Source organism: Hemiscyllium ocellatum, chromosome 26, assembly GCF_020745735.1.
Source record: "Hemiscyllium ocellatum isolate sHemOce1 chromosome 26, sHemOce1.pat.X.cur, whole genome shotgun sequence".
Classification (NCBI taxonomy): domain Eukaryota; kingdom Metazoa; phylum Chordata; class Chondrichthyes; order Orectolobiformes; family Hemiscylliidae; genus Hemiscyllium; species Hemiscyllium ocellatum.
In genome coordinates this window covers 15,847,237-15,858,077 of record NC_083426.1, presented here as the reverse complement: position 1 = coordinate 15,858,077, position 10,841 = coordinate 15,847,237, and the positions used below count along the sequence as shown (strand labels likewise).

At 38.7% G+C, this 10,841-nt stretch overlaps 1 long non-coding RNA gene across 2 annotated transcripts in view; it reads left to right on the top strand.

Moving 5' to 3' along the window:
- Positions 1-513: 513 nt before the first annotated feature.
- LOC132828304 (uncharacterized) overlaps positions 514-10,841 on the top strand; it is a 149,627-nt gene continuing 139,299 nt past the window's right edge. For both annotated transcript variants that reach the window (XR_009646099.1, XR_009646098.1), the window contains exon 1: positions 514-781. This is a non-coding gene — a long non-coding RNA (uncharacterized LOC132828304). The remainder of the gene's footprint in view (positions 782-10,841) is intronic.

Genomic DNA, 10,841 nt, shown 5'->3' with positions numbered 1-10,841 from the left:
GGAGGTAGAGTTATTTTTGATGCATTATTCAGATGGGTTAAATGGCCTTTCCAATCTAATGTAAGTATCTCTAAGTGTCTCATGATCTTGTGAAAAGTTGTGTAAGCCTGAACTAAACGGGATAAGAAGCATACCTCGAATATTTGTCAACATTTGCTTTTTTTTCCAAAATAGGGAGCAATTCACTGGGGAGGGGAATGCAAACTTTTCTTTTGTTGAGGAAGTGAAAGAAAACGTGTTAACTGTCGCATAATGATTTATTAGTAAAATTAATGGCTTCCTCTCCATGGCGTGTAGCTTGGCGGACAGCTGAGCTGGTTCAGTTACAACCACGATGAGCTGTCAAAGCCACTTCTGTCGTTTAGCTCTGCCGTGTTCCGACACAAAACTGCCAGAAAGCGTGAAAGGAAATCCCCCTCTTCCGGGCTGAATAACTACAAATCAAAATAGAGGGCGAAAACAGTAAACAATCAGCACGTTGACGTTTAAAGGTTTCAATGCAGACCAACCTCAAGGAATTAAAAGGTTGATCGCACGAATTGCTGTGCAGAGCAGGCTTGATCCAATGTTTCATTAAACCGGGGTGGTGGGTGAGGGGGAAGAAAGCGGTTTATTAAGCTGAGAGATCCTCATCTCTGCAGGGATGAGGGAGCTTTGTGCTGCCTTGCTTATCCGTTCCTGTCATAAATCTGTAAAAGGGTGAAGGCTGCCGAAAAAAAGTCTAAAACGGAGAAAAGGTTTTTGGAAGAATGGAAGTAACTCTACCGGGAAAAAAAAACAGGTAATGTTATGATTGTCCCAATTTTAATGCAATGTGTCTGACCTGCTTTCTTTGTGTGATAAGTACTCTTTGTATTAATGCACAGGTATTGATGCTTTTATTTTTAAAAAAGCTTATTTTCCTATTACAATTCTGCACCAGAAATGTTTGAAAACTTACAAAACAACAAGCCCCCCTCCCCCTCGCTCATTTTACTGTTCAAGTGGACTCTTTTTAAGTTGGTAACGCAACCAAGGCAAAGACGTCGATGCATACAGATAAGCAGGAACATTATAAGATCAGCTTTTTTATCTTTCGAGAGCCCCACCTTTGAGTGACACATAGAATGGCGTCAAAACAATACTGACTAAAAAGAATGTGAAATTCAGTGACTCAGAATCATGTGAAAACAGGCTGTTTGCCTGTCGCGGAATGCTATAAAAGTGTGCTACAGTCATGTGTAAGAGGAAACGTGTTAAAAGTTAGGCTTTTCAGTTTGCACGTGAAATCAATGTGACATTGCTTATATTTTCTGTAAACCCATTTTGTTGAGTTCAGTAAATTGTCTTCCTGATGTACCCAACAAACTTCGCTTCTTGTCTTAAACCTCCTTTAAACTCCCAGGCCAATTATCTAGAATGTAAAACTAATATTGCGCTCAACTTTCTTAAAAGTGTATTCATGGGATATGGGCATCGATGACCAAGCTAGCATTTAGTGCCAATTCCTTGTCGCTCAGATGGCCGGTAAGTGTGTTGTTGTGAGTCCGGAGTCACCCATAGGCCAGATCAGGTAATGGCAGATTTCCTTCCCTAAAGGACAGTAGGTTTCCAGGACCTAGTAATTTTCCTGGAGAAAGTGAGGTCTGCAGATGCTGGAGATCAGAGCTGAAAATGTGTTGCTGGAAAAGTTCAGCAGGTCAGGCAGCATCCAAGGAACAGGAAATTCGACGTTTGGAGCATAAGCCCTTCTTCAGGAATGGCTTATGCCCGAAATGTCGAATTTCCTGTTCCTTGGATGCTGCCTGACCTGCTGCACTTTTCCAGCAACACATTTTCAGCTCGTAGTTCCTGGCAGGAAAATTATGTGACAGCTTAGGAATAGTTATCTTTCTCATTTTTCCTCCTTCTTTAGGAAAGAAATCTTGAATTTGCTTCATAGTGATCCTGGATTAACTGCTTTGGATTTATTAACTATGTCGCGATTCCAAGTGTAAATTCCTAACCACACCCAATGACACCAGGAGCTGCTAGTGCCCCACCTCACCATCTTGTTTTCTTACAATTTTATCTCAGCTCATTTTTTCCCAGCTTTTTTTCCTCCATTCTCCTCAAAGTTGTCAAGTCTTTGAGATATACAGTTGACTACGTTGTCTAAGTGGACATTTTTCATAGGTGAACCAGACAATTGGGGTGAGCTTTAACCTGGTGGAGGTGATGGTGTATCAGTAGAATGTTAATCTATGTAATATTTGGGGACCTTAGTTGGAGTCCCATCCAGGCAGATGGTGGAATTTGGACTAAAATGTGGAATTAAGAGTCTAATGAATACAATGAAATCATTGCTACTTATTGGGGGAAAAACCTGTCTGGTGTCCTAAAAACCTAATGTCCTTTAGGGAAGGACCTTTAGGGAAGGAAATCTGTCATCCTTACCTGGTCTGGCTTGGTCACTGATGCCCGCATCCCAGAAATAACTTTTTATAAAAAGTTGAGTGCATCCTTAGTTTTACATCCTACAGCAATATTGAGTGGGTTCAGAACTCACTACACTGTCTACTCCTTCCCAGATGAATTAAGATGAAGTTATTACCCTAGGAAACATCACAGATGAGCCTGATCTTATCCTCACATTATGCTGATGTCCATGTCTTTTCTGTATGGATTCTCCAGCTAGGAGGCAAACTTGGTACTGTGGCCTTTCCCTCCCTCACCTCCCTCCAACCAGAAGGGATGAACTCAGATTTCTCCAGTTTCCTCATTTCCCCTCCCCCCACCTTGTCTCAGTCCCAACCCTCGAACTCAGCACCACCTTCCTAACCTGCAATCTTCTTCCTGACCTCTCCGCCCCCACCCCCACCCCCACTCCGGTCTATCACCCTCACCTTGACCTCCTTCCACCTATCGCATTTCCAACGCCCCTCCCCCAAGTCACTCCTCCCTACTTTTTATCTTAGCCTGCTGGACACACTTTCCTCATTCCTGAAGAAGGGCTCATGCCCGAAACGTCGATTCTCCTGCTCCTTGGATGCTGCCTGACCTGCTGCGCTTTTCCAGCAACACATTTTCACCTTCCTCACCTTTCCCAGCCTGGTGAATGTTAAGACCAACTCCTATCAAATGAATGCTACTTCCCCATTCATCTAACTCTGTACAGACCAGGAATTGAATCTTCAACTTTTAGATCTGCTAAATACTCATTTATTGCTGAACCAAGGGGCAATCCAGCTTCATTAAAATACAAATCAGACCTCAAACATTCATATTGCCCTTTATCTCTCTCTTTACTGGTTGATAGAGTCCAACATGTAGATTGAAGAGATAACCATGAACACAATCAGTACTTCTCATTTAATTTTCTGATTGAGTGGAAAAAATGAGATACAGAATAATCCCTCACACTCTTTCCAAGAGAAAAATAATAACTTGCACTACTAATAACTAACCTAATAGTGTTGCTTAATTGCAATATTATTAAGACTAACACCTGTGGATTTAAACTTAGTTACTTATCAAATGCAACATTCACTTTCATTATGTTATTTAAAATGTTGATGTCATCAATGCATTATGTAATGCCAGAAAGTGACACTAGCATTACGCATATTTATGAACAATACTCTATTAAAAGAAAATTAACCTATTCACTTTAAACAGGTCAAGTCTCGATTAAGATATTACTTACGAGAATTTAACATGCCAACAGCATATAGTAAGACCAAGTTGAATGTTACTTCAATTTGCAGCCTGCTGATGATGAAATAGGAACATAGGGATAGATATAGGTGATTTAACTAGATTATGGCTGATTTGTGCCTCTATCGCATTTATGCCGCTTTGATCCATGTCCCTTAATACTTTCACCTAACAAAAGTCTCTTGAACTCAGTCTTTAAAAATGCAGTTGACTAAGAATCCACAGCTTTTGTTGGAGGAAAATAGTCTTAGTTCCCTTTCCGTGAAAACCTGCACCTGAAGATTTTGGTTTGGAATTGTTTATTCATTTGATTGATGGAACTCTGGCATCGTTGGCTGCGAAACATTTATTTCCAGTCTTTAATTGCCCTTGGGGAAATAGTTGTGAGCAGCCTTCTCGAAACTCTGCAAGTTGTGTGGAATTGAGACACCCACAATTTTGACCTAGCAACAGTGAAGTCATGTAATAGTTCCAAATCAGGATTGTACGTGCATTGAGTGGAACTTGCAGGCTGTGGTACTCTCATGCATGCATTGCCCTTATCATTCTGAGTGGTAGATGTCAGAAGTTTGGAAGGAGATGTTGAAGGAATCTTGCTCAGTTGCTGCAGCACATCTTGTCAATGGTACACACTACTGCTACTGTACATTCGTGGTGGATAGGTTGCTAATCAGGTGGGTTGTTTTCCTACCAGTTGGTCAATTTTCTTAAGTGTTAGGAATATCAGACTTTCCTCAGAATATCTGTCATTCCTCAGACTTGCTCCTCCATTAAATCAAAGCTAGTCATATTCCATATGACACATTTTCACACTATCCCTATTCCCTTTGACATCTAGAAATCTATCATTCTCTGTCTTATGATTGAGCTTCCACAGCCCTCTGGGTAGGCAATTCCAAAGATTTGTCACACTCTGAGTGAAGAAGTTCCTCTTCATCTGTCTTTATTGCCTTTTCCTTCATGTTGAGACGACATCATTTGATTCTCAATACATCCATCCTGCTTTGTCCTTTAAACAATTTTGTAAGTTTCAATTAGATAACCTTTCACTTTACTAAGCTCCAGTGAACAAAGGTCCAGTCTTCTCATCCTCTCCTCAGAGAATAACCCTGCCAATCCAGGAATTAGTCTACTAGCCCTCCTGTGCACTCCCTCTATGAAAAGTATAGCCTGAAATAAGGAGACCAAATCTACAGTATGCCAGGTGTGATCTCACCAAGATTCTATCCAATTGAAGGAAGATACTTTACTCTGTACACAAATTCATTTGTGAGAAAGGACAGCAGACTATTTGCCTTCTGAAATTGAAATACACCACGACCTCGCACCATATCCACTGGTTCTCCATTCTTTATTCTTGTAAATACCTAAGAAGCTTCTCATATGTGACTTACCTTTCTCTGACTCTCCTCAATTAGTAATTATTTTCTAAGTATCTAGCTTCACTTCCTTTACAACAGAATTAATAGAACCTTGAAAGATGATCACCAATGCACTCATTATTTCTAAAGCCACATCTTTCAACACTGAAATGAGGAATATTGAGTCCTACAGATTGTAAACTTTCTGACCTACTAACATATACAGTACTGCTTTTTACCTAATACTACTTTCAGTTTCACATTCTTACTCATCTTCTGTATCTAATATTCCAGGAAGATTTTTGTATCTTCCTCTCTAAACACAAAATAAATAATTTGGGTCTGGAGTCATAGAGATGTGCAACATGAACACAAACCCTTTGGTCCAACTTGCATAACATTTCTGCCATTTCACTCATTTCTACTATGAATTCTTCTTTATCTGCCTATAATCAAACCATATTTTTCTTTACCAAATGTTTCTTTTTGACATTTATTTAGAAGTTTTTACTGTTGTATTTTATATTTCTTTCTGATTTATAATCATATTATATTTTTCCTTCATTATCAGTTTCTGGGTTCCCATTTCCTGAATATTAAAATACTCTCAATCTTCAGTCTTATTAATCTTTTTGGCAATTGTATAGCCACACCCTTTATTATAGGACAACATTTAACTTTATTAGCCATGTTGACCACTTTTCCCCTTGAAGGAATGTATACTGGTTGAAAACTATTAACTCTTTAAACAGTTCATTGCCTAAGTACTATCATACAATTTAATGTATCTTCCCAGCCTACTGGTGCCTGGACTTTCATAGTATCCTTTGTTTCAAATTAAAACCTTAGTTTTAGATTAGCATTCATCATTTTCAAACCTACTGAAAAGCTCTATCATATTATGGCCACTCTTCCCTAAAGGATCTGTTACAATGAGATTCTCAATATATAATACTGATCTAAACTAAACTGTTCCCTAATTGTTTGTTATCATACTTCTCCAAAAAAAGCCATCTGATACACATTTGAATAATTCATCCTCCACAGCATTGGTGTTGATGGGATTGACCTCGTTAAATGTAGATTGAAATCACTCATAATTACTGCATTTCCTGTATTAAGTGTACCTCTAATTTCCTGATTAATACTATGCCTAATGTTACCTCTACAGTTTAGGAATTTTTTCAACTCCTACTAATTTTTGCTGTCCCTTTATAGCTCCACCCAAACAGATTGCACATTTTGTTCTTCCAATCTAAGATCCTCTCTCATTAATATATTGATCCTATTCCTTTTGTCTGTATAAAACCACTTCTCTTTCCTTTTTGCCTGTCTCTCCTGAGTGTTGGTAAAGCTTCACTCATACAGGCAAATATCACACATGTATTCCATCACACTCCTGATTTGGATCTTGTAGATGATGGGCAAAGTTTGGAGAATTAGGAGATGAGTTACTCACTGCGAGTCTGTTCTTTGAGCCATAGTATTTATGTGACTAGTTTAAATCAGTTTTTGGTCAATGGTTTTTGGTGGTGGAATCCAGCAATGTCAAGGGGAGATGATTAGATTCTCTCTTTATTGAAGCTGATCATTGCCTGGCATTTGTGAAGTGCAAATGTTATTTCCAGTTATCAAACCTAGCATGACTCGGATTCTAAAGATCAGTGCACTTGTTCTGGATTCTTTTGTCAGAGAATATCGTTTCTCGTCATCTAACCATTCTAATCCTTTCTTCAAGTTCTTTAATACACATTGCCCCCAAGTGTGGGTTTCCTCCACGTGCTCCAGTTTCCTCCCACAGACCAAACTTGTGCAGGTTAGGGGGATAGGCCATGCTAAATTGCACACAGTCTCCAAGGATGTACAGGCTAAATGGATTTGCTGTGGGAAATGCAGGGTTACAGGTATAAGGTAGGGGAGTGGAATGTTCTTTGCATAGTCAGTATGTACTCAATGGGCTGAATAGCCTGCTTCCACACTCTAGGGATTTTATAATTCATCATGCCTCGGTTTAATATATTCATGAGCATATCAAAGCAAATTTATATAACCTATCTATACAGCACCCCTCCAACAATTTACACCTCAAACTGACACATTGCAGTGAATCTGCACTGCATCCTTTCTAGGTCAATATGTCCTTCCTGAGACAATGCCCCAACTTGATTGAGGTGTCCAAGAACCTAAACTGTCTTCACAAGGTGGATGTGAAATAGGTGTTCCCATTGTGGATTGGTTCACTGTTTAAAAATTCATGGTCCCCCCTTCTGGACAAACATAAGGAGAATTTTTCTCAGACAATATTGCAACTGTGGAATTCCCTGCAATAGAAGTGGTGGAAGTGGGGATAATTGAATATATTAAATTTTTGTTAATTCTTGTACGGAAGGAGATTCAAGGATGGGGTGCAAAGATGGGAATGCAAAAATTAAAACAAGAAAAGATCAGCAATAAATTAATGAATAATGAAGCAGGCTTGAAAGACCAATTAAGCTTATGTTCATATATCAGACTGAATATGGTACTACAGGTGGGGTCTGACAAAGGCTCTATAGAACAGCATTACAGAAGGTAAATTGTTTAGCTACCATTCCTTCCTTTCAAAGATGTTTTTCTGTCATGTTTGCTAGGCAAGTTCTGCGCATAAATAAAATTACAGGACCTTTAACTGTGCTGTAAAATAATGGGTCAAATGACACAGACACATGTTACAGTTGAGCCAAAAACAGGAATTGATATTTATGGCATTAATTAAAACAGGTTCTCTGAAATGTGAAATGATCTCACCTCAGTTAGTGCAGTTTAATGTTGACCTCTAATGGTACTGCTCTGCATGACTTAGTGTGAAATGGCAGGTACAACACTGGGCTGAAAACATAACCCGCAGAAACACAGTGCAAGCTTCAATAAAATAATGATTTGGGGTAGGTATCCAGCTATCATGTCTCTAAGTGTACCAGTTCTTGTTTCACTAATTGAAAAGCTCAAAGTGCCAATTCCTGATTCTAAATAAGTAGTACATATATATTGTAGAAAAACCACCTTAGTTATCAGTTACAGAACTGGAATGAAGGATACTTTCAAAGAAATTACTGTTATGATTTCCAGGGGATACCATTACCCAAAATGACAAAGTATTCCAAATTATCATGAAATTAAGAAATTGCCAACACAATTCCCCTTTTTGTAAGTGGTTCGAACTACCTCCCTATAGCCCTAAGATACAAGGAGCTCTCGAATGCTGTCTATCATGAGGTCTGGATATTGACAATCAGTCCTATTTTTGCATTACCTAAGAATGATTATTTGCCTATTCTTTGGATTTCCAATTAGTTCCTTTCTTTCTATACAATAGACAGAGTACTTATCCCATATTTAGTTCCCTAGCACCATTACTTCATCCTCTCTTTCTGAATCCCAATAACAGAATTTCTGATGAAGGGCTTATGGCCAAAACATCAATTCTCCTGCTCCTCGGATGCTGCCTGACCTGCTGTGCTTTTCCAGCACCACACTCGACACAAGTTTATCATCTGCTTGCATTTTTTAAATATTCTTATTCTCCACACATCACACCAGTTACTGCATTTCAAACAACTTGTGTGAATGTGTTTTAGAAGTTTAAAAATGAAAAGGAATAATCTAAATAACTACAGCAGCTTGCATTTTGTGGAATGCTTTTAACCTAATAAAATGTTCCAAAAGATTTAGTGTAATTATTTCCTACTTTCTTTAAATCTTCCTCTGCTGTGCATTTTTCCTATCCATCCATGTTAAACTGTGAGATGTACATGAGTTTCCAAGCAATAATATCCAACTGGATTTTTCTAATCCCTCAAATTGAAAAGCTGTACCATCACTTACAAGGATACATGTTGACTTTGTGCAATAGCATAAAATGGTGAACTCTTTTAAATCTCTCAGAAATAAAATCACGGAAGGTCTATTGATCTACGAACAATTGTTATACATTATTGTGCCACTGTCACAATTTTCATGTCATAGAGTCATAGAGACGTATAGCATCGAAACAGACCTTTCGGTCCAACCCGTTCATGCCGACCAGATATCCCAACCCAATCTAGTCCCATGTGCCAGCACCCGGCCCATATCCCTCCAAACCCTTCCTATTCATATATTCATCCAAATGCCTCTTAAATGTTGCACCACTTCCTCTGGCAGCTCATTCCATACATGTACCACCCTCTGTGAAAAAGTTGCCCCTTAGGTCTCTTTTATATCTTCCCCTCTCACCTAAACCTATGCCCTCTAGTTCTGGACTCCCCGACCCCAGGGAAAAGAATTTGTCTATTTATTCTATCCATGCCCCTCATAATTTTGTAAACCTCTATAAGGTCACCCCTCAGCCTTCAACACTCCAGGGGAAACAGGCAGGTATCATCTCAGGTTTCATGTTACTCACATGATCAGACCACTTTTCACCTGTGATTAACAGTTAGAAGGCATAAGAGAATGGCTGAGAAGAGTTTTGTTCAAATGTGCCCAATCCTTCTCTTTGGGAACTGTACATTTGATTAAAAAATAGATTTCTCGGGATGACAGAGCAGAGATCTGAAAATACAAGACTTTGGGAATAGGCAGGCTGGATCCTTTTTTGAGTGCTACAAATTGGGAGAGTAAAACCTTCTGAAGAGACAGTCCAATTCTAATGGCATGTTTCCACCACGTATAAAGGGAAAATTATAAAACCATTTTATACCAGTTCTTGTTCACGTCAAATTCTGGAACGCCTGCAGTTTCCAATATTTATGATGTCTTAATCAGTTTTCCAAAGGTATGGTGATTAACGTTCTCTCCTTTCAACACTGTCATTTCAAATTGCTAATAATGTTATGACTGAGAACCACTCAGTACTTTTCAAACAAGATGGAAATATGAATTCTAAGTCAACAGGAAAGTTCAGAACAATAGAGATCTCTATATTTTTAATTGTAAGCTATATTCATGAAGATGCAGGTAGGAATCAGGATTTTTAAGTATAAAGAAAGATTTGACATGCTCAGATTACTTCCTTTGAAACAGAGAAGGCTGAGATGTGACTTAATTGAAGGATATAAAATGAAGAGGGGTCCAGATGGGATGGATAGGAAATATGTGTCTCCCATAACAGCGAGATTAATAACTAGGGGCCATTAACTTAAAGCAAAGATTAGAAGAGAATTGAGGAGAATTTTTTTCTATTAGAGATGGTAGTAGCCTGAGTTTAAAAGGGTGGCAGGGACAAAAACTCTTAACACATTTAAGAAATGTTTAGATGTTCGCACTTGTAATCTGTAGGTTTCCTAGCCTCCAGGATTACGCCAGAGTTTACAAGAGTTGAAGATTAAAATCCTAGGACACTGCTGTACACAAACTAATTTAAGAATAATAAAGGCATTTAAACTTTTGATAAAGTTCCTCAGTTACAATAATATTACAGATTTGAAAAAGTGGCTGCTCAGTAGAGTAGGATGTCTGAAGCTGGGAGATCGTGCAATGAAAGTTTCAGAACTATTTCCAATTGGTGTTGGCAATCCCATTGGACCACGGTGTGGAAAGTGGAATTAAGTTATACATTTCTATTTAGGCTGGGCATGGTGGGCCAAATGGTCTTCTGCTATGCCATAAATGTTTCATATCTCATTATTCCTATGACACAGCAGTTTTAGAATGGATTTGTTACATAACTTACAGTGCAGGCACAAGGGTCGGGTTTTTTCACTCTTTGGAAATTGTGCTGCATGACATCTAACTATTATGTTAGATGTATAATGAAGAAGGGCTCATGCCCGAAACGTCGACTCT